At 45.9% G+C, this 22293-nt stretch overlaps 1 long non-coding RNA gene across 1 annotated transcript in view; it reads left to right on the forward strand.

Annotated features, from left to right (window-relative positions):
- The first annotated feature begins 1820 nt into the window (after positions 1-1820).
- Positions 1821-22293, forward strand: part of LOC146809687 (uncharacterized) — a 52380-nt gene continuing 31907 nt past the window's right edge. Inside the window, exons 1-2 of the long non-coding RNA XR_014965578.1 lie at positions 1821-1996; positions 7394-7492. This is a non-coding gene — a long non-coding RNA (uncharacterized LOC146809687). The remainder of the gene's footprint in view (positions 1997-7393; positions 7493-22293) is intronic.

The raw sequence follows: 22293 nt of genomic DNA on the forward strand, positions 1-22293 counted from the left end.
CTGGGGTACGGTGTTGGGGTACGGTGCGTCCAAGTACAGGGCTGGGGTGGGGGTACGGTGCATACATACGCGGGTGCTGGGGTGGGGGGTACGGCGCTTACATACACGGGTGCTGGGGTACGGCATGTACATACGCAGGTGCTGGGGTGGGGGGTACGGCACGTACATATGTGGGTGCTGGGGTGGGGGGTACGGCATGTACATATGTGGGTGCTGGGGTACAGCGCGTACATACGCGGGTGCTGGGGTGGGGGTACGGCATGAACATGCGCGGGTGCTGGGGTGGGGGGTACGGCCCGTACATACATGGGTGCTGGGGTACGGCGCGTACATACGCGGGTGCTGGGGTGGGGGGTACGGCGCGGACATGCGTGGGTGGGGTGGGGTGGGGGGGCCGTACGACTCGTACCCCGGGCCCAAGTGTACCCGGGGTAGGGGTCGTACAAAGTTTGCTCCGTACAGGACGTTTTCCATACGCTTGTGTATTCGGGATGCCGGTACGGATCGGACTTGTGCGCTCGGACTTCAGTTTTACGACTCGTACGTAAAACTGTCTGGGGACGTCTCGTAGACTTTTCCCGATACGATTCGTATGTATTTTTACAGTACGAATCATACTTCGCCGTTTGTACGGGACTTGTACGACTTGTACGTAAAAAAATACGGATACGAGTCGAACGGTAATTTTTTTTACCGGATCGGAATCGGCACCTATGTATAGATTGTTAAATAGGCAGGCACCTTAATATTGGTTTAGGAAGAGTTATTTGAAGATTTGATTTATGACATCATGAATAAAATTGTGATCTTGTGTATTTCTACTTTACAGCTCTGATGATGTCCTAAAGAAGGACGAAACGCGTTCGCTGTAACCACACTATTTGGCTGTAAATGCACTAACTTCTTTGGAGTAGGATGATGTTTGATGATGTAAATTCCATCTAAAAATAAAGACCTGAACTTGAAGTAAACGACCTCTTTCTACTTTTCGGGACTACAGTATTGGACTGTTAAATTTTGAATTTATATGGAACGCTCCTTCTTGAACATTGTAAATTTGTGGTTTTGGGGTTGTGGCTTTAATGGTGAGCCATAAGGAGTTGAGCTTATGTAACCCACAACAATTAATAATAAGACTCACTTGTGCTCATAGGGTTTGACCTTCACCGTTACTCTTTGGTATTTTGATTATGTGTTTTTGTATAAGTATTGTTTATGTTTTTTAATATATGTGTTAACATTTTAGTTGTTATGAATATTATTTAATATAATTTTGAATTTTTTAGTTCCGTAGTGGGTTGTGGTTTTATTTAATTATAATAAATTAATGATTATTTTTTTATTTATTTAATTTAGATTTTATAGCGTTAATTGTTGGAAGTAATTTATTTGTATTTAATTATTAATTGGTTGTAAATATTAATTAATTAATTGATACTTATGGTAATTGTGTAATTTGTTTAGGTGCGGGTTGTGGGGTTTGTAGGGGTAAAGGGTGAAAAGTAATTTATGTTTAATTGATTAATAATTAGCTTTTCATTTATGTTAACCAATTAATTGATTATTAGTTATGGTAATTGTGTGATTTTTTTTAGGTGTGGGTTGTGGGGTTTATGGGGTAAAGCAGGGGTCGCCAACCGGTCGATCGCGAGCTACCGGTAGCTCGCAGGTGCCCTCTCAGTAGCTCGCGATCTGACTTCCACTTTAGTAGCCTATCATTGTCGTTTTGTTTATTTTTTAGGTCTTTTGTAGACGCTTCTCTCCCGCCGTAGGAAGCACCTTCTATTTGAGCCAATCTGGGGCGGGGTGAAGTGGTGACGTCAGCCAGCGCATGGGCAGTGTTTGCTGCCCTCGGAGAACCATCATGCGCGCCTTTTGCTGCATGTCTCCCTTCTATGATCCTGTGCACTTTTGCGGACTGAGCGGCAGCCTTGAAGGCATAATTGGATCTCCATGCTGAAATACACCACCTTAAGCAGAACAAGACAGACAGCAGGTATGTGGGCAAGAGGCGCTTTATTTTTTTTTCAATAGATGCCTGTGCATACCGTTATTCAAGGCATCTAAAATAAATAAAATATGAGCAGTACTTCGAACAAGTAAATGTGGACAGAATTCCTTCCAATGGCTTTGGCTGTTGAAATTATGTAGCTCTTGTTGAGGTAAATTGTTCATTTTTAGCTCTGCTTTGCCGCCTTATTCTTAGGGTGATAAGACTGAGCATACTATCTCCCCATGCGACTTTCCACAAGGAGAAACGGAAAATCCAGATTCCTCTCAGGCTCGAGATCGCGGGGTGCCTTTATGCAGTCTGTCCTACTCCTGAGTCCTGACACGAGACGGGGCTTATCTGAAAGTGTCTTGTCAGCATCTTTCATTTTGCCGGGCGTGGGATCCGTTCGCTATATTTTATTTATTATACCCTTTGTTATTGTTTATTAATTTCCCAAGCCGAAAGCTCAGATCTGCTGCTTCGTGGCTCTTTGCTACTAGATAAAGAAAACTTTCCTTATGAAACCAATCCGAGCACGAGGGAAAGGCCAGCTTGCTGTGATTCCTGAACAGCAGCTGAGGAGCAAACAGCGAGTCCGCGGCTGTCTTCACGGCCTTCCTACCTTGGGATGCAATTTGTGGGGTCTGTGAGCTGAGGGGAGAAGAGAGCCCCAGTCGTTGGCAGTTCTGCCTCCCCTGGCTTTCATTGGGCAGGCAGCGCCTCTCTGCTGGGATGCAGCAGCCTCTGGGTCTGGCTGGGCTCACTCCTCTCTCCCACCTCCTTCCTCGGCCAAAAGGGAGAGCGAACCTGTCAGTGAGCACAGGGAGAGAGGGGCTGGGGCAGGAGATGTCACCACCAGTGAGAGACCACATCACCACCTGCTGCTGTGCACAAGGCATAGAAAAGCGGCAGAAGCAGATGAGGGGAACCAGGGCTTGTCAATTTTACAGCATTAACACGTGGCTGCGGGGTTCTAGTGCTCAAAGATTCCCTCCGCAACTTTAGGTTCTTGCCGCTGGCATGGCGTGCTAGAAATAATTCATTTTCAGAATCCGAGCATGGAAACTGATGATTTGTTGGGTCATTCAGAAACATTTCTACCCACACTGTGCACCGTGTGCATGGCGCCCATTGATACAGATGAAATATGTACAGTGCGCTGTGTAGCATTCAGATCACTTTCCGATCTATGCTGGGTCGCGCTGGTACATTCTTAGAGTAACTATGCATGTTACATATTGCTATCATCATCTCTTGTGTGCATGTTCCTACCCAACCTTCCCCAGCATATCCTGGTTCCTGTAATCCAGTCCTGACCGGGCCCCTCAGACCCCGCCGTTCTGTTCTGTTGTGTGTCCTGCGCTGTTATTTCGAGGGCCTCCTGCTATTCTAAAAATCCTGTTTGTAAAACACAAAACCGAATCTTCCACCTCGCCTCCAGCTTATCAAATTCACATAAAGTACATTTAAATCTAGTTTTTGCATCACTCACCCATGCATGGTTTACGTAGGCTCCCAGGTGTAAATTGCTTCTGTCTTAACATATGCCTGGATTGGAATATACATTTTATGTGAATCTGGCACTTAAGGTCACCTGAAGCAGTGTGTATTTCTTTGAATCTTGTATCAAACCTTCTAAGGTAGTTATAAACGTATTTTGGTGCCATGCCCATTCAGTCTTTGGCCTTTCTGCTAAGGTAGCTTTCATTTACAGAGGCAAACACTTGCCTATTGGTTACTGGAAACCCTAGATACCAATTCATTTCACACAGGTTTTCCAAACGTTTAGAGAAGAGAATAAATAAACGTAGACTTTTTTTTTCATCATTCAAACTCTTTATATCCCTGTCCTGCACTATTGCTCCACCCAGTCCCTATGTTCTGTTTTTCTATTAACTTATAAGTATCACAATGGGTCTTTGGCACATTATTACACTCTGTTCCCGAATGGTTATGGAGCAGTTTATTATCAGATGATGTGGAGTGGATTGCGGATTTCCTGCATCCCAAGTTCATAGTTATATTTTAGTGACCATTTTATTGCTCAAGAACCAACTTTTATAATCAGGCTGGTGAGTTGGTTGAAAACATTTTACCAAATGAAATTTAAATATGATTTAAAGTAAAATTTGATTCTGCGCCCAGGACCAGACATCCTTAAGCAATATAATATATTTATTTGCAGCAATGTACACTGTTTCTGTCCATTTATTATTTGATGGGCGGAAAGTGGAGCTATGAGAGTTCAAGACAAATGCACCTCGTTTCGAATAGGAAGCATTTCATACAGCTGTATGTTCAGGACTCTGGTGAGTGTCCTGTGATCCACTGACCATGATTTGAAGATTAAGAGGCATTTTTAGAAGTAATAGCTTTTAATCATGAAATAATCATGGACTCCCACCATCCTTGATGACAATTCTATGATAATGAACTTAGTGGCAAGTCATGTGAACCATACATGTGGAATAGGTTATTATTACATGGAATACATTTATGGTCTGTTAGGAGAGAATTTGTACAGTGCAAACCATGAACTCATGCATTTCAAGGTCTAGTCATGTGATAAAGTAGAAAAAGTAGGTATGATGTAATAAAATATTTGTATTGCAGCATTTGTTACTTTATACTGCTTACTACCCTGCAAGCCAATCCATGTGTAGGGTTTGTGGAGGGAAAGGTGTTGTCTTTATTTTGTGAGCCTATGTGGGAAGTGTTCCATGTTGTGCATGATGACCACCGAGGTTCGAATACCGAGTTATGGAACGTACTAGTTTGGTGGATGAAAAGATGTGAGAGACAGATGTGCAGGTTATGGTTTTTAGTATGATTGCAGCTTTGAACAGCACTGCACGTCCATATGGTTTCTTATGGTTGTAGTCTTCTTAGCTGGTTATGGCAGAGGTCAGGAGTATGCAGTTTGTTGAAGAGGAAAGCCAGGACTTATACCGGGCTCTCTGGTTTCATATTGTGCATTACAGACACTAAATGGGTATCTGTTTATCCCTCGTCAATGAAGCTGCGCGTGAAGAGACTTTGGGAACGATTCACAAGTTGCTTGGCCTTTAGTAGCTCACAATCATTTTCACGAATCAGAAGTAGCTCTCACTGCAGAAAAGGTTGGAGACCCCTGGGGTAAAGGGTGGGAAGTAATTTATTTTTAATTAATTAATAATTAGTTCTTAGTTAATATTTAATTAATTGGTAGAAAATAATTATGGTGGAAATTATATAATTCATTTTAGGTGTGGGTTGTGGGGTTTATAGGGGTAAAGGGTGGGACACAATTTATGTTTAATTAATTATTAATTAGTTGTTAATTTATATTCACTAATTAATTGATAATTATGGTAATTGTGTGTTTTTTTCAGGTGTGGGTTGTGAAGTTTAGGGGTAAAGGGTGGGAAGTAATGTATGTTTAATTAATTAGTAATTAGTTGTTAATAAATATTAATTAATTAATTGAAAATTAAATATGGAATTTGTGTAATTAATTTTAGGTGTGGGTTGTGGGGTTTATAGGGGTATAGGGTGGGAAGTAATTTTTGTTTAATTAATTTAAACAGGTGTTCATTAATATTAATTAATTAATTTATATTTAATTAGGGTATTTGTGTATATTTTTTGTGTGTGGGTTTTTTGTTATGGGGTACAGTGTGGGGAGTAAATTATTTTACTTACTTTATAATGAGTTGTTAAATACTAATAGTTTTTTAATTGAAAATATTTTTTAATTGTGTAATTAATTTTTTTATAGTTTAGTTTTAACTGTGGATTGTGGGTATTCTAAGGGTAAAGTGTGGGAAGTGAAATCATTTTTATGATTTTTTTTAATTAATGATATTTATTTAATAGGTAATTAATTATGTTAGTTGAGGAAGTACATTTTTTTTAAATTAAGTTGTGTGTTGTGAATTGTGTGGTGTTATTGGGTAGTGAATAAAAAAAGTAAATGCATGTAATAAATAATGTTTTTGTTTCTAAATAATTTTGAATTTAAAATATTTATTTGTTTGGAAATTGTTTTTTATTTTATTTAATATAATATTTGTAGGTATTTGTTATAGGTTTTTAACATTATAATATATTTTTTATTTTTTTATATTAAATCTTTGTATTTGAATTTTTAACATATTTATATATTTTTTAATTTATTTTGTTTTTAAAATATTTGTATTGTTAAAATGTAGTTTGTTTTTAATTTTTAACTGACTGGAGTGGGATTAGTAATTTTTACCCCTCTGCTATCCAACACTTTCCCTACGGTTGCACTCACTGGAGTGGGAATAGTAATTTTTACCCCTCCGCTATCCAACACTTTCCCTACTGTTGCACTCACTGGATCGGGAATAGTAATTTCTACCCCTCTGCTATCCAACACTTTGGAGTGGGAATATTGATTTTTACCCCTCCGCTATCCAACACTTTCCCTACTGTTGCACTCACTGGAGTGTGAAAAGTAATTTTTGCCCCTCCGCTATCCAAAACTTTCCCTGCTGTTGCACTCAGTGGAGTTGGAATAGTAATTTCTTCCCCTCCGCTATCCAACACTTTCCCTAGTGTTGCACGTACTGGAGTGGGAATAGTAATTTTTACCCCTCCACTTTCCAACACTTTCCCTACTGTTTAAGTTTGAAGATTTTTAAATAGTTTAACGTTTTAATTTATAATAGACGCCTCTTTCGTTTGGATCTATATATATATATCATAGCTCCACTCGTCCCACCAATAACTGCTGAACTCTTGGGGCGGGTGCCTCCGTGGTCATGAAGGTGGGACTCACTTTCTGTATTCACGCTCCAAACAATGACGGGGCACTCTCGAGGTTATTTAGTTACGCATTTATTCATGCAAACGCATTTCAGCCATAAGCCTTCTCAGTGCTAAAATGCATAAATCTCGTGCACAGTGTAAAGGGAACACATCCTCCTCATTGGTGAATTTCAAATGATGGCAATGAAGCCATTACAGACCGTTCCACTGTCACTATAATAAATCAGTGAGTAGCCCATTCTCTCTGTTACTTTGTTTATGTATCTTGTACAGTTCCAAGTTATTTATTTCACAGCGATGTGTAGTATGCATCTATGCATTGCAGAAAAGGGAGACTGAGTTGGTCCATCAAGGGGGGTGAGAAACGGGAATAGAATCAAAGATCATTCACTGCAATGCATTAGTTCCAAATTTAGTTTTTGTTAAAAAAAAATTGGATTAGGGATCTCAGGATTAGTATGGACAACTCAACGATAGTCGATAGACTCGAGTCAAAACTAGTAGTATTATAGGTGATCTGTTTGAGAGAAGTACAATGTGACTGCGTTTGCTTGTCAGAAAAACAATTTTTGAGATTATGAGCTGCATCCCTGATCTATTTTTTTTTATTTCAATTTCTTACATCAGCACCCAAGGGCAAGAAGAGGGACATTGTAGTGGGTCTGGGAGAAGCTAGTCAGCTGGCGCCGACCACTAGCGTCGCTGGAGAGAGCTTTGCTGACCCAAGTAAGTCCTATTATTTATTATTATTATTATTTCACTAAATTTGGATTTTAAGATTGTTGTGGACTTCTTATGGTAGAATCTTAGGGTATTGGAATGTTGGTGCTATCTATCGTGAATATTCAGATTGCAGGCCCAAGTAAGCTAGTATTACAAATAAAATTCACCATGTATGTTTGTTGAGAAAGCTTTCATTTTCCTGCTCATGCTCTAATGCAGTTGAGTTCACGAAGGAGTGACCATGGTCATCATGGACCACCCCCAATGTAGTGTGCTGCTGTCTCGCTCATTTATAGTTATAGTATACAAGCAGTTGCCCATGACAGTACAGCATGGCTGGAAAAAAAGTATTAGGTCACACTCCCATTGCATTTGCCAATCAGCACCATATGTCTTTTAGTGACCATCATTCCACCCCTGGCTTGTCTAACTGTGTGCACCAATGAAATGCCCAGAGTGATATTTAATACTGCAGTGTTAACTGAACTGTAGTGCTGTATTGCAGTTTTATTTGGGTATGTGTATCGGGCATCTAACATATGCATAATGTTTTATTCTAGCCACGCCGAACATCATCCCCCCTCCTACCCATGGCATTTTTAGCTTCTATGACCGAAGTGTAGAATGGGTCAATTTTTAACAGCAGTGTTGGCTGTGCAATGTACGTCTGCTTCAGTTAATGCAGCAGTTACAATATTTACAATGCATTGCAAACTGAACGTATCCGTAAGTTTTCCTGTATGAATCGTACAAGTCCCGTCCCACCCGTGAAGTACGATTCGTACGGGAAAAATACATACGGATCGCCCCGATCCGTACGAATTGGATCGGGAAAAGTTGTACGAGACAGACCCGGACACTTTTCCGTATGAATCCTAAAAATACAGTCCGACCGTAGAAGTACGATCCCGACCGGCTTTCCAATTTAGGATTCGTACGGAAAACGTCCCGTACACGGGGAATGACTTTACCCGCTACAAAGCAAACTTTGTACGACTCGTATCCCGGGGAAAGTAGTTCCCGGGGTGCGAGTCGTACAGGGGTACGAGTCGTACAGGCCCCCCCATGCACATGTACGCACCTTACAACAACATCGCGTAAGTATGGTGCGTACCCCAACATCGCGTATGTACGCACCTTACAACAACATCGCGTATGTACGCACTTTACAACATCGCGCAATGTCGCATATGTATGCACCTTACAACAACATCGCGCATGTACGGTGCGTACGCCAACATCGCGTATGTACGCTGGGTCTGCCAACATCGCGTATGCACGGTGCATCCGCCAACATCGCGTATGTACGGTGCGTACCCCAACATCGCGCATGTACGGTGCATACGCCAACATCGCGTATGTACGCACCTTACAACATCGCGTATGTACGGTGCGTACCCCAACATCGCGTATGAACGGTGCATATGCCAACATCGTGTATGTACGGAGCGTACCCCAACATCGCGTATGTACACACCTCACAACAACATCGCGTATGTACGCACCGTACATAAGCAATGTAAAACAGCACAAGGAGGGTCTATTCGACTCGCACAACACCACAAAACACGTCTACAGTGCACAAAACATGGAAATGACTGACCTGGCCACATCCAAACAGGCAAACAGCGGGCCAAATGCACAACCACCCCTTATAACACACCCACCAAAAATTTAAACTGAGGCCCACCCACAAATGGACCAATAAAAAGGGCCCACACACACAAATCATGAGCCTTTGCAACAGACTCACTGCAGCTAGAGAGCAGACACCAACAACTGCACCCATCCACCTTAACATACACACCTTCACACAACCTCCTTCACACATACCCCCTCTTCACATTCAGACCCACAACTTCACATTCAGACCCACACACCCACAACCATCCACACCCTCACCCCACACCATGCCCACAGACAAGAATCCAAAGTTCACAAGGGAGGGGCTGGAGATCCTTGTCAATGAAGTCATCAGAGTCGAGCCACAGCTGTTTGGAACATTGGTCAGACAGACCAGCATAGCCGAAAAATCATGCCTGTGTCAGAGTATCGTCGATAGGGTGAATGCTGTTGCACCCATCAGAAGGACCAGGACTGAATGCCAAGCCAGGTGGTATGATCTGCGGAGGGCAGTCAAGCGAAAAATGAATGACGACTATGCCCAGATCAACATCACTGGAGTTGGTGGGCCCCGCAGACCAGTACATTTCCATCCCTGGGAGGAGAAGGTAATGGCCCTGCTTCCGCCGGTGGGAGTACATGGACTTCAAGGAGTTCCAGAGCCTGGTGAGTACACAAACAACTTATGTAACATGGGGGTAATGGCATCCACACCCCAACTACACAAAATGCACGCAACTGCCTCCAAACACTCACTGGCCAGAACCATAGTCAAAAACAACGCTAATGCCACTAACATGTGTATGCCCCATTGAGAAAGCAAGACCTTGCTTTGTCCCATGCTACATGAAGCACTAACCCAAGAATGGATGTCCGGTATGCTGGGAGGGTGGGTGTCAAAAAACGCATTGTTGAACTCCAAATCAGACACAATTGCCCTCATCCCATATGGCCCAGGTACATACCCATGCACCATGCTCAATGCACAGGGACTGTGAAAGTACTGACAAGATAGCTGACACTGGGCCCTTGTGTATGCAAACACAAACACCAAGACAACAAGGTCAGATATCTAGGACAGGAACTCACACTCACTGTCATGGCAGCATGCTCCATGGGGGGACAGCTACATCACCTGAGGAGCCCCAGTGCCAAATCACACTACATCCACCAGCAGGCCCTGTCACACACACCCCTTACACAAGCAGACACCCCCGGGACAGGCAATGGATTTACCCACTGTCACAATGGACATGTAACACAACAAGACCAATACATAGCCGAAGAAGCATCCAAGCCAAAAATCAACAAGTCAAAGACTCAGGAACACATATCAATCTGTCCCCCGCAACATACCCATCCACAAGTGAACATTGAGGAGAATGCTAGGCACATACAACTACCTGGAGGAACAGTGCCAACTAGAATGTGTATGAAACATGGATGTTGCATGAAACAGCATTAACATTGTCTGTCTTTCACACACAGGGCAACGTGAGGAATCTCCCCCCAACAATGGGGGTGAAGAATCACAGTCCCAGGCTCGGGAGGGACCTGATCCCACCGGCAGCGGCGCCTCTCAACACTCCACGGATGACCCCGACCGACCTGGACCCTCTGGTGTTCAAGCCCCTGTAGCACCTGGTTCAGGAACATCTGTGCCAACCACCACCCCCATTCCTGCCACATCCCAGGAGACACCGAGGAGCCCTGCCCGCAGTGAACAACGGAGCCAGTCCGACCAGGAGGGACAAGGTTCGCCGGGCAACCAGGAGGAGGCAGACAACACCACCACTGCCATCCCTCAGGGGTTCCGTAGACCCGATGTGCCCACAACGGCAGGCCAGGCTCGTGTGGGCAGGGGTGGTGGGAGTGGAGGCAGGCGTAGGCGAGAACCTGACCAGCCAGCTGAAGAGACCGGTATGTCACACATACACAACATCATGGTGGCATACCGGCGTGACACCAGCGAGATCAGCCAGGTAGTTGGGACACTCACAGAGGTAAAGGGGACCATCACAGAGATGAAGAACCAGCAGGCCGAGCAACATGCTAGTCAACAAGAACACCAAGGATGGATGGAGGCAAGACTGGCTGAGCTCCTGGCGGTGCAAAGGGACATAAGCCATTCACTCTGTCGGATCGCAGACAACATGGGCAACCCTCCCTGTGCCACCAGGAGAGAGAGCACCACCAGCCACAGGGAGGGAGGAGGAGGATTTGTCCAATGAAAGGGTCCCAAGCATCGTCAAGGCCTGCATCTGAGGGTCCCCCGAGGAAGGTGGGTCGTCCACGGAAAAGACCGTGAGAGGCAGCGGCCCATCCACATCTCCTAGGTCACCTGGCCTGGCACCTGGCCTTCATGTGCAACAGCATCACCTCATTGACTGACATTCTCTGCCACATGGACTTGCTGGTCACAGTCTGACCAATGATGCCGAACACTGTGGTCTGGACTCTGCTGCTTTCAAATGCCAAGGATCCCATTTCCCCCTGGGAACTTTGGATTCTATGGTCCCTGTATTGCACCTTTTTCTTGCACAAATCACGCCCCAGACCTATAATAAAAAAAATAAAAATAATTGATGTTGCAGTCATTTCGCATGAGTCCACAACATAAGTGTGGGGATATGTCAAAGTATGCCTGAGTGTGGAACTAACTCCAGACATGGAGCCCAATACTCACCCGTGATGGCCTCAAGCTGCTGAGGGGGAGCTTGCAATACTGCTCGGACAGACCAATTTGGAAGAGTATCATGAAGGCGTAGAGGTCATGGGTCATGTGGAGGTGCCCGGGGAGGTAGTCACAGGTCTGTTTGGCGAGGTGGGAGAACTATCTCCTGCATGCAGTTGTTCTGTGGATGTGATGAATGGTGGCCAGGGCAAGGTTGTCTGCACGAAGTTGGGCCAACGGGGTGTTGGATGACAGACGTCCAAGGTCGGTTTTGGGTCTGGGGTTGTGGACTGCCTCCTGAGTGTGGGTGAGGAGTCTGAGGGTGATCCTGCAGCATACAGTGAGGCATTGTAGCTATCTCAGTTGGATGGTGATGTTGCTGGGGCGGAGGATGTTGAAGATGAGGTGTGCGGATGCACCCTGGATGTGGACAAGTTCTCCTGCAGTTTTGCTGTTGTCCCTCCGTAGAGTGCGTTGCTGTAGTTGACCCGGCTGGTGTCGTGGACCTGGGGGACGGTCTGTCTTGCCTTGGAGTGGATCATCTGTGGATCATTTGCAGCATGCGGAGGGTGTTGCAGCATGAGGTACAGATGGTGTTGAGTTGTATGGTAATTGTGAGCGATGAGTCCATGATGAACACCAGCTTGCGTGCGTGGCCACTGGGTGCTGGTGCGGTGCCCAGGCCGGTGAGACACAAGGAGTTGACCCAGCCGTAAGGGGACAATCCTCAGATGATGACCTCAGTCCTGTCCAAGTCCAGCCTCAGGTGGCTGATGTTCAGCCATTCGTCAACGGATCTCATGCCTTCTTGAAGGTTGGATCTGGCAATGGCTGAGTCTTTGGTAAGGGTGAGGAGCAGCTGGGTGTCAATGGCATACGAGATGATGATGAGGACGTGTGCGCATGTGATGGTGGAGAGGGGGTTCATGGAGACATTGAAGATCGTCACGCTGAGAGATGAGCCCTGGGGCATGGCCAGGTGACCCCAGTGTACCACGTGCGGAAGGGTGGAGGCCGACTCCCTGGGCCTTGCTGGTGAGCTACTTGTTGATTTAATCCTGGGCCCTCCTCTGGATACCAGTGTTTGAGATGTGTGAGCTGACAGTGTGGTAGTACAGGGTGTAGAATGCCGTTGAAAGGTCAAGGGGGGTGGTCTCACCATTGTTGAACAGGGCAAAGTTGTCGTTGGTGGTGGCAATTATGACGGTTGCAGTGGTGTGATTACTGTGGAAGATGGTCTGGTGCCGGTTGCCTGAAGCTGTTTGCGTGGAGGAAGTTTGTCAGTTGCTCGTTGAGTGTCTTCCTGATGACATTTGCTGGGTAGGGAAGCAGGGTGATGTTCCAGGAGTTCCTGCGTTACTGCCGTCCGTTGTTTAAGAAGGGCCTGGGTCTCTGCATGCCTCCAGCTCCCATGGAATGTGGCAAACTCAAAGGAGACATTCATGACGTGCTGGATGTGGGCTTCAAGGATGGGGAATGATGTGGTTGAGATGTTGTGTGGGAAGGGGCCTGATGGAGAGCCAGAGTGGATGTTGCACATGAGCCAGGTGGTGTATTTGCTGCTGACGGGAGTCCAGAACCTGAGGGGGGTTTGTACGGCTGATAAAAGTGCTGTCTGCCTCTGTGTGCCAAGGCTGTCGTGTATGTCCATGAGCTTGCAGTGGTAGAAAGTTGCAAGGGATTTGATCTGCCTTGCAAGGGTGGGGTGTCTTTTGGATGGAGAGCTGCTGTCAGTCCACTCACAATGCTGATGAGCTCCTTTATGTTGTGTGTTTTGGTGCCTCGGCACTATCTGATGGATCTCCACTTGTCCTTGCTGATGATATGGTGATGGCTGTGTGTGGCGTTTTCCAGGGCTGTAAGGTAACTGATGGTTCTTTGTGATGCAAGGTTTGCACAAGAGTCCGGCTAGATCTGTATGAGTCCAGTAGGTCTGCCTTGTTCCAGGTGGCTTAACTGTTGTTGTGCTTCACAGGAAAGTCTGTCAATGTGGCCAGATTGTTGGATCAGTTGCTGATCCAGTGTGTTTTAAGTATGCAGGGTGTTGCGGGGCTGTTGGTTCGAGTGTCCTACACAGCTTGTCTGTGGTGACTTACATCAAGCATCTTTGGGGGATCGGTAGCGGGGTGTGGGGCAGTGTGTTGCTTTTCGAAGAGGTGGATGCAAATGTTGATGGACCAATGATGGATGGTGGTGTGGTTCTCGTCCAGCAAGAAGTTACTGGCCCCCAGCCACATGAAGCCTGTGGAGGTGAGGGCGTGCGTGCAGATGTATGTGTTGATGGCTTTGCGGATTTGTGGATGTAGGCCTGGAGATCTGAAGATGAGTGTTACTCTGAGGGTTGCCAGGGGGTTGGTGCGAAACCGGATTAGTGACTCTGAGGGTGTACTTGTGAATAAATTGCAAGTCATCCGCCGGGATTGTTGGTGCCGTCCCTGCGGGTGATCTTGTATCCGTCAGAGATGGCAATGAAGAAGTTGTGTGCTGAGGATACTTTTATCCAGGTTACTGTCATGAAGGTGATGTGTGGGGCTGTTGTGTTGAGGAGGTAACAGAGTCCAATGGCGTGCTGGTGGACGGAGCGGGTGTGGAGTAGGAGGCACATGACCTGGTTGCTCTGACAGGGTCTGGTAGGTGGGGCAGCGCTGTGTAGGCAGTTGGAGTTGCACACTCAGCATGCAAAGGTGTTGTGTGCGCGCTTAGGGGTTGCCTGATAGCAGGCGGTTGCTTGTCTGGTGGACATTGCTTGGAGGGTGGCTGCAGTATGAGCCTGTTGTGTGACGTGGGTCATGCAAGGACCAGAGGGTCGTGCACTGTGCACGTTGCAGGCGCAGACGGTCCTGCCTTTGGGACGGCGTTGGCGCAACAATGGCACATACAAGCTGCTGGCTGCATTAAGAATGGGTGGAGGGGGGCATTTTGGAGGCGTGTGGGTTGCAGAATCAGGGCACTCGGTGGGGCAGTGCTGCAGGTGAGGCTGCAGCAGGCGAAAGGGGTGAGAAACTAGGCAAAAAGTAGCACACAAAGACAAGTAGGTCAGAAAGGCACAGTGCAACAGGTGTATGTAAAGTAAAGGAAGGAGTGTCAGGTTACTCATGGGTCACTCCGAGAAAATGTATGAAAAATCAACAAAAATGACGGCCACAGGATCAGGCAACAAAATGCGGAGCTGCGCACAGAAGACACACCGTCAGCAGGCGTTGACATCCCGTTGTGGGGAGCAACCTGCACAAATACATACACAACCAGGTACTTCATGCACAATAGAGATTATTAGCCATGAAGAACTGCATGCATGTTGCCGAAGTACACATACACTCATATGCTCAATCTTTGACAATTATGCCATAGATGACACATGCAAACTGGCAAGAGATCTGCAGTGACAGAGATGAGGCACTTTGGATTGTGCTGAACACCTTTATTGCACAAACTCACACAAAGGGAAATGCATCCATACGAACAGACTCACAGGTCAGTTGACAGACCATGTGGGACATACGCTGGACCCCCCCTTCACAACACGGATGTTGTAAATCCCAATGAACTGGCACAAAAGTTAAGGGGATGAGCAAAACACATCCTGCTGCACACGGAGAGGCTGCAATTCACCATAGAGCCTGTTGTTGTGATGTCCCACACTATGTCCACCCGTAGCATCCTCAATGTTTCAGAGGCAAGGTTTACGCACATTGATGCCTTCATCAGACTCCACACTCCACTACAGATGACTGTCAAGAGGGGTGACTATCATGTCATGGGAGTGATGCTACATGTTATATGCTCCATGGTGAGAAGACACGTATGCATGGTACCACAACATGCACAGAAGCAGTCCCCACACATTCCCAACCCGTACCACCACCAAAAAGCCTTGCTGCAATCCTTACCCAAACTGACATTTCCACATGTCCGTGCATGGAACGATGATTCAGTACACGTTGCAATCCTCATGAGGAATAGCAGGAGGACAAAGATGACACGAGCAGACAACAGGCGCAAAGACCTGGGAATGACAGACACACAAGAAGTCACCTAAAACAAATCTCGCCGCACACATGGTCAGTTACGAAACATGAACAATGTTAGACACATGCAAATTTCAAAGAAAGCCTCTCCGCAAAACTGTGTGGCATGACATCATCACTCGAGTGATACATCAGTACACACATCAAAGTCACTTTGCATTCAGTCAGCTGAACACACACATTGCTTTAAAAGAAACAGTGGTCCTTAGAACAATGAGGGTACAGAAGGAATAAATATAGTCCAGAATCGATACTATATTAGGGGGATGTCCAGCCGGACAAACCCTTTTAATTCTTCAATGTAATATTCACATATACGAAAACATACTTTTTTTGGGACACAGTCCTGTATCCTTCAGGGAGAAATGACATCACATAAAGATCAATTACATACAAGTGAACAAAAGGGCATTTCAGGCAAGACGGGAAGAGCTTATGTACATTATCCAATGTTAGAAGCTTTTTATACAACAACAATTGCACTTTTTTACACAGTGGATTAATGTGCACGTTGTTAGCTTAGGTCGATGACATTTCGATCCTGTCGTGAAATACTAGGATCATCATCAGGACAAAATAATTTGCTGGCCTGAGCATAAGAAATTGCCTGTGAAAGTAAAGAGAAAGGGTTGATATAGAGAAGGGGAAGATTTGAAGGAGATTTAAATAAGCATGCTGGTAGGTGAGCATGCGGCTAGTAAAAGAACAGGAGACGAAGGGATGTGCTAGAGAAGACATACGTAGGGATAGTGATCTCAACAGTTGATGGAGTGAGTGCTTCCATGCCAGAAAATTAGTGACGCTGCAAACGTCAATGAGTGGACAAGTGCTTAATGTTGGAGCCGGCCTCGTGGCGTGGTCCTGTTCCCCCTCGCTAAGCCGCACGAGGTCCCATGCACCTCGGGGCTCCCCCATTTTGGATTGTACGTGACTCTACGTAACCACCTACGTGACCCCGCTCCACCCGGCCTCGGTCCCAGCGAGGCCCGACATCGAGGCGCCAATCCCTGGCCCGGGGGATACCACGTGAGCCCTTCCCACTCCCGGCGGAGGGCAGTATCGATGGGACCCCCAACCGTCCTTCCACACCTAGGTGCGATCGCCCCACAGCTCTCTGGGGCCTGGCGCCTCTCCTGCTGGGCGTCTGGCCGCGCCCTACCCGGCCTCTCCGCCCTCCTGGGCGCAAGGGTCCGGACATCAAAGGGCTCCAGACCTATATCTGGGGTGACCCGGCAACAAGATGACAGTTGTATCCCGGAGTCAAGAGCCCTGCTGATCGGATCTCGGCTGACCCTACGGAGAAAGACTCTTCCTAAAACCACACTCTGAGCCCTGCTGACGACGTCGCGGCTCCATCGTGCTTACAAGACCTTCACGAACCTTTGGGGCCCTGCTGACGCTGTCGCGGCCCGACCTTGCTGAAACGTACCATCAGAGCCCCGCTGACCTCGTCGCGGCTCGACCGAAGCGGACCTACCACCGGAGCCCTGCTGACTGTGTCGCGGCTCGACCCTAGCGGAACTACCACCCGAGCCCTGCTGACGCCGTCGCGGCTCTCCACGTCCGAGCCGCTCTGAGACCAGCACCCAAGGTCTGGCGCAGAGCCTTCCCGTACCCTGCTGGTGCTAAGACTGTCCCGCTACCCTATCCCTCCAAGGACATTGAGACTCTTACTGGATCACTCGATCCCACTGTAAATATTGAACGTGCTCCTTTTTACATAAAGAACCAAGATAAGCAACTGATACGGAGTCCTGTGTGGTGGTGTTGCTGGGCCTAGTACGATCATAGGAGAAGGACCTCTCCTAGGAGGCTTCTCAGCGGCGCTCGGCTATAACTTTGCGGTAGGAAGGTGCCCCGGAGTAGTGCCCCCGACGCCCCGGTGGTCCTCCCTCCAACACTTAATATACAGGGCTAAAAGAACGTGCGGTGGCCAGGAGCGGACATGAGTGGACTGTAAAGATGCTAAAAATCGACTACATGCTAATACACCAGTAGTGTACTAGCATGTAACGGATCCAAAGCATGATTACAGCTTAACTCGTGGTTAATCTAGGCAATTGTGGTAAATATTTCGTTACCGGTACTATTTTTTATGCGGTAAAGTCTTAGCGAGAATAACTCAGTAAAAATAAGAGGCAGAATCCGTGGTATTAGAAGTTTTAAAAGGGCTTTATTCCTATACAAAGGAATACAATTCGAATTGTGGGCCTTCTATTCCATCACCACGAAAGTTCAGGAAGGAAGGGCGCATATTTTATTGACAGATGAGCAGTTTTATAGAAAATGCATTACAGTGAAACAGATGCAAGAGGCGTAACAGCTGATAATACAGAAAAACTGTGCATACGTAACTAATAGAGGCGTAAACATGGGTGTAACTAAAATACGTCATTAAACATGATGTCACAAATGGGTGGATCCATAAAAGAATCCTGCAATGTCAGCAGAAATATTTGGCAGAGATGCGCGCGCAGCCGCATGACGTGTGATTGACGTGCAACTAGAGGGTGAAGGGGACTTGACATTTAGCTCTACATGTGGAGACAGAAGTCTGGGGTTATGTCAACCTAATCCCAAATCATATCTAATATCCTATGTTTAAAGAACTGTGTTATCCAAAAGGAAAGGTCTCTAGGAGAGAATCTATTCTATACTGACTGTTAGTGCGTATACAAGCGTCTAAGTGTCTACATGAGATGCGAGGGGGTAGGAATATTCCATGGTAACGGAGCTATGAATTACTTGCATGAGGACAGCGAGGCCTGGCCCTTTGCACGGTAGCTGGAGGAATGTTTACCCTAACTACTAGACAGGAATGCATCGGATGAGGAGCGAAGGAGATAATCTCGAAGGTGAAATACAGTTTTTGGCAGGCGACAGGCTGGATCAGGCACCGTTAGCCGCGCAAGGAATAAGACAAAGTTCATGGTCACAGATGCAGGCTCAGACTGGAGCTTTCAGAAGCAGAAGGCAGGAAAAGGCTTGATGACAGAATTCGGGCCTACTCGCCTGAATCTGTGAAATGTGGAAAATGAACCACATAAAGTCGGTGGCCTTTCATACTTAGGAATGGAATATCTGACCCATTCATGGCGGGTCTGAAAAAGGACATATTGACGGTGGACGCACATATATTTGCGTCTTCAAAACTGGAGCAGGAGGGAACATACATGTACTTATAGCAGGCACATGGAGCCGTTGGGGTCTACGATAGGGGACATAACTGATCACAAAATTCATATTTCCTCATTCCCTCCTTGTCCCCTTCGGACCCTCAGGAGATATCGATCTTCATCAATCCATCGATCTGTTCATATAGCATCATTTGTTCTTCTTTCTTCTTCCGGGATCTTGAATGAAAACGTGGATGTGGGATACACGATGTGGCACACAGACCACAAATCGCTGGCCCACATTGTAGACATAAGCAGCAACTGAATAGTATGAGAAAGCCAATACCTAGGAAGGATAGGATTCTCCATCCCCAGGCTGACAACACGCTCCAACTGACATGGCGGGCAAGATTGGTGTAGCTTCAGATTCAACGTTCAGGATCATGAGGTTAAGTGTAAAATTACCTAATCCATATACTTCATTTTCTAGATCAGTTCCTGTTCCTTTGGGAAGTCCCTCCTTGTTAGGGTAGCAGACTTTAAGCAAAATTAGGTTCAGGTTTCCCCATACCCAGTTGTCTTGATAAACTGCGGAATTTGAATCTAGGGTATTAATCAAACTAAACCATGCTCCACAGGAGCCATTGTGTGTGAACGGATATGGAAAGAGGGGCAAAACTCCCTTCTAGTTTTGATAGGGAGGGAGTCGGCCACATATCCAACAATTTGTGGCATTGCTGGTTTGATGGGAATGATGTAACATACTAATAAATGTGTTGTTGCGCAGCGCAAATCTATATGACAACTCATGCGGAGGAAATTCGCTAAAAGAATGTTCTGCAGTTATATTGTAAGCATGTTTAAGAATGGGGTAATACATATGCAATAGTATGCTAAAAATAATGATCAGAAGACTTAGAAAAAACAAAATTAATAATGTTACTGTACAGTGACTACGAAGTGATTTACAATACGCATGCTTTTTGAGCTGCATCTGATTATTTCTTTCCCTATTCCGGTCTAGAGGATACATGTCAGAGACAAATTCAACCGATTCACCTTGGAGAGGACTTAAACAATCAAATTGTCTGACTTACTAGACCTCAATTTTAGTTTATAAATTTCTGAGTTCGATTGCTCAACCAAGGGGAGCTTTGAGTCTGTTTGTGAGGGAATACAGGGTTGAGTATCTACACCGGGTGGTAGTCCATAAAATTTCTTGATATGACTCGAGTGCAACCACCCTTTCCTTCCCTCGATTTTCACGGCTGTCCTTGTGGTGAGTAGAACCAACTTCGGTGACTTCCACCTAGGATCCAGTTGGGTCTTCCGGTCAAAGTTCCTGACCAGCACCAGATCACCAGGAACCACGTCATGGGGCTTCACCTCAGTATTGTCGGGAAAAGCTGCGGATACCTGTGAACGACAAGATTGTAGTGCAGACATCAAGGAAGCCAGGTAATCTGTCAGCATATTACAGTCAACATCAGTGATTTTGCGCGGTATAGGCGTCCCCCACATATTTGGTGGTCTACCGAAGATCACCTCATACGGGGATAGCCCTGTTCGAGAATGTGCTACCATTCTCATGTAAAAGAGCGCAACTGGTAAGGCTACTATCCAATCGACTCCTTTTTCTCTACATATTTTGGACAATCTAATTTTCAAAGTTTGATTATGGCGTTCTACGAGACCTGCTGCCTCGGGATGTCGGACACAGTGAAATTTCCATTGATAGCCTAATAGAAGGGAAACGTGTTTCATTAGTTCGGATGAGAACGGCTGGCCGTTATCTGAGTAGACAACACGTGGTAAACCGTACCGTGGGAAGAATTCTCGAACTAACTGTTTGGCAGTAGTCGGGGCAGTGTAATCTGAAACCGGGTATGCTTCTGTCCAACGGGAAAGAGCACAGACAACTACGAGAACATATTTGAATCCTCGACATCGTTCCATCTGGATATAATCCATCTGGAGGACTTCAAAAGCATGATCGGGAGTTTGAAATCCACCCTGTTCTACGGGGATGCTTTTACCTGGATTAAACTGACAACATATCATACAGGTACGAACTTTTTGTTTAGCTGCTGCTCGCAAGTGTTTGTTGAACCAAATGTGTTGAATGCTGTCTAGCATAGCTTTCTCTCCTAGGTGTGCTGGACTATGTATTGTGTTAATGATAACTTGAACCATTGAGTCGGGAAGAAACCATATAGATTTTTCCTTCGTCATCCATCCTTGATCCGTTTGGATCCCTCCTAATTCAGTCCATTTCTTTATTTCTTCTGGTGTAGCATGTGTCTGTATGTCAATTACATCAAGGGCGGGATCCTTAACTGTCATGCAATGTGTTAGTGTCGGAACTTTTGTCTTTGTCATGTCAGTTGTGAGAGTCTGATTCTGAGCAGTCTGTTTAGCTGTTCTGTCAGCTAGGTCATTACCCTGAGAAATACTATCGGTAACTTTTGTATGGGCTTTGCATTTCATAATCGATATTGCAGTAGGTAGATGAATCGCGTCTAATAGGGTTTGAATGAGGGGTCCGTGCTGGATGTGGGCACCGTGAGAAGTTAAATAACCTCTCTTTCGCCACAGTACGCCGAAGTCATGGACGACTCCGAATGCATAACGTGAATCTGTGTATATATTGACTTTCTTATTTTTGGCTTGAATACATGCTTGTGTCAGAGCGATGAGCTCTGCTGCTTGAGCCGACAAAGTGTTAATACGATTTGTTTCAATGACTTCAATGTCTGTTGTGACTGCGTAAGCAGCCCCTAACTCTCCTGTACTTGTTCTCATACATGACCCATCTACATACAATGTCAAGTCTGGATCTGACAAAGGGATATCTGTCAAGTCTTGTCTGGGTTTCGTCGTGATAGTAATGACTTCGACACAATCATGTGCCAATGGATCTGTTCCGCTCACTGGTAACAGTGTGGCAGGATTTAACGTATTGCAACGTCTGATTTCTATGTGTGGCTGAAATAATGTCAGTTCGTAACCGGTGAGTCTCGCTATAGTCAAGTGTTGTGTTTGTGTGCGGTTCAAGAGAACCTCTACTGCATGTGGTACTTGTACTGTCAATTGATGTCCTAACACTATGGCATCGCTTTGTCTGATTGCTAAAGCTGTTGCTGCCACCGATTTCAGGCACGCAGGAAGAGCCTGAGCTACTGGATCTAATGTACTAGAGAAATAAGCACATGGTTTGTGTGATCCTGCTTGTTCCTGAGTGAGTACTGACAAGGCAGTACCTTCGCGCTCTGTAACGAAGAGTGTAAACTGTTTGCTGTAACATGGTGTTGCTAAAACAGGTGCTTGGCATAAAGCTTTCTTTAAACTTTCAAAGGCGTGTGT

This window comes from Triturus cristatus, chromosome 7 (genome assembly GCF_964204655.1).
Source record: "Triturus cristatus chromosome 7, aTriCri1.1, whole genome shotgun sequence".
In the NCBI taxonomy this organism is placed as follows: domain Eukaryota; kingdom Metazoa; phylum Chordata; class Amphibia; order Caudata; family Salamandridae; genus Triturus; species Triturus cristatus.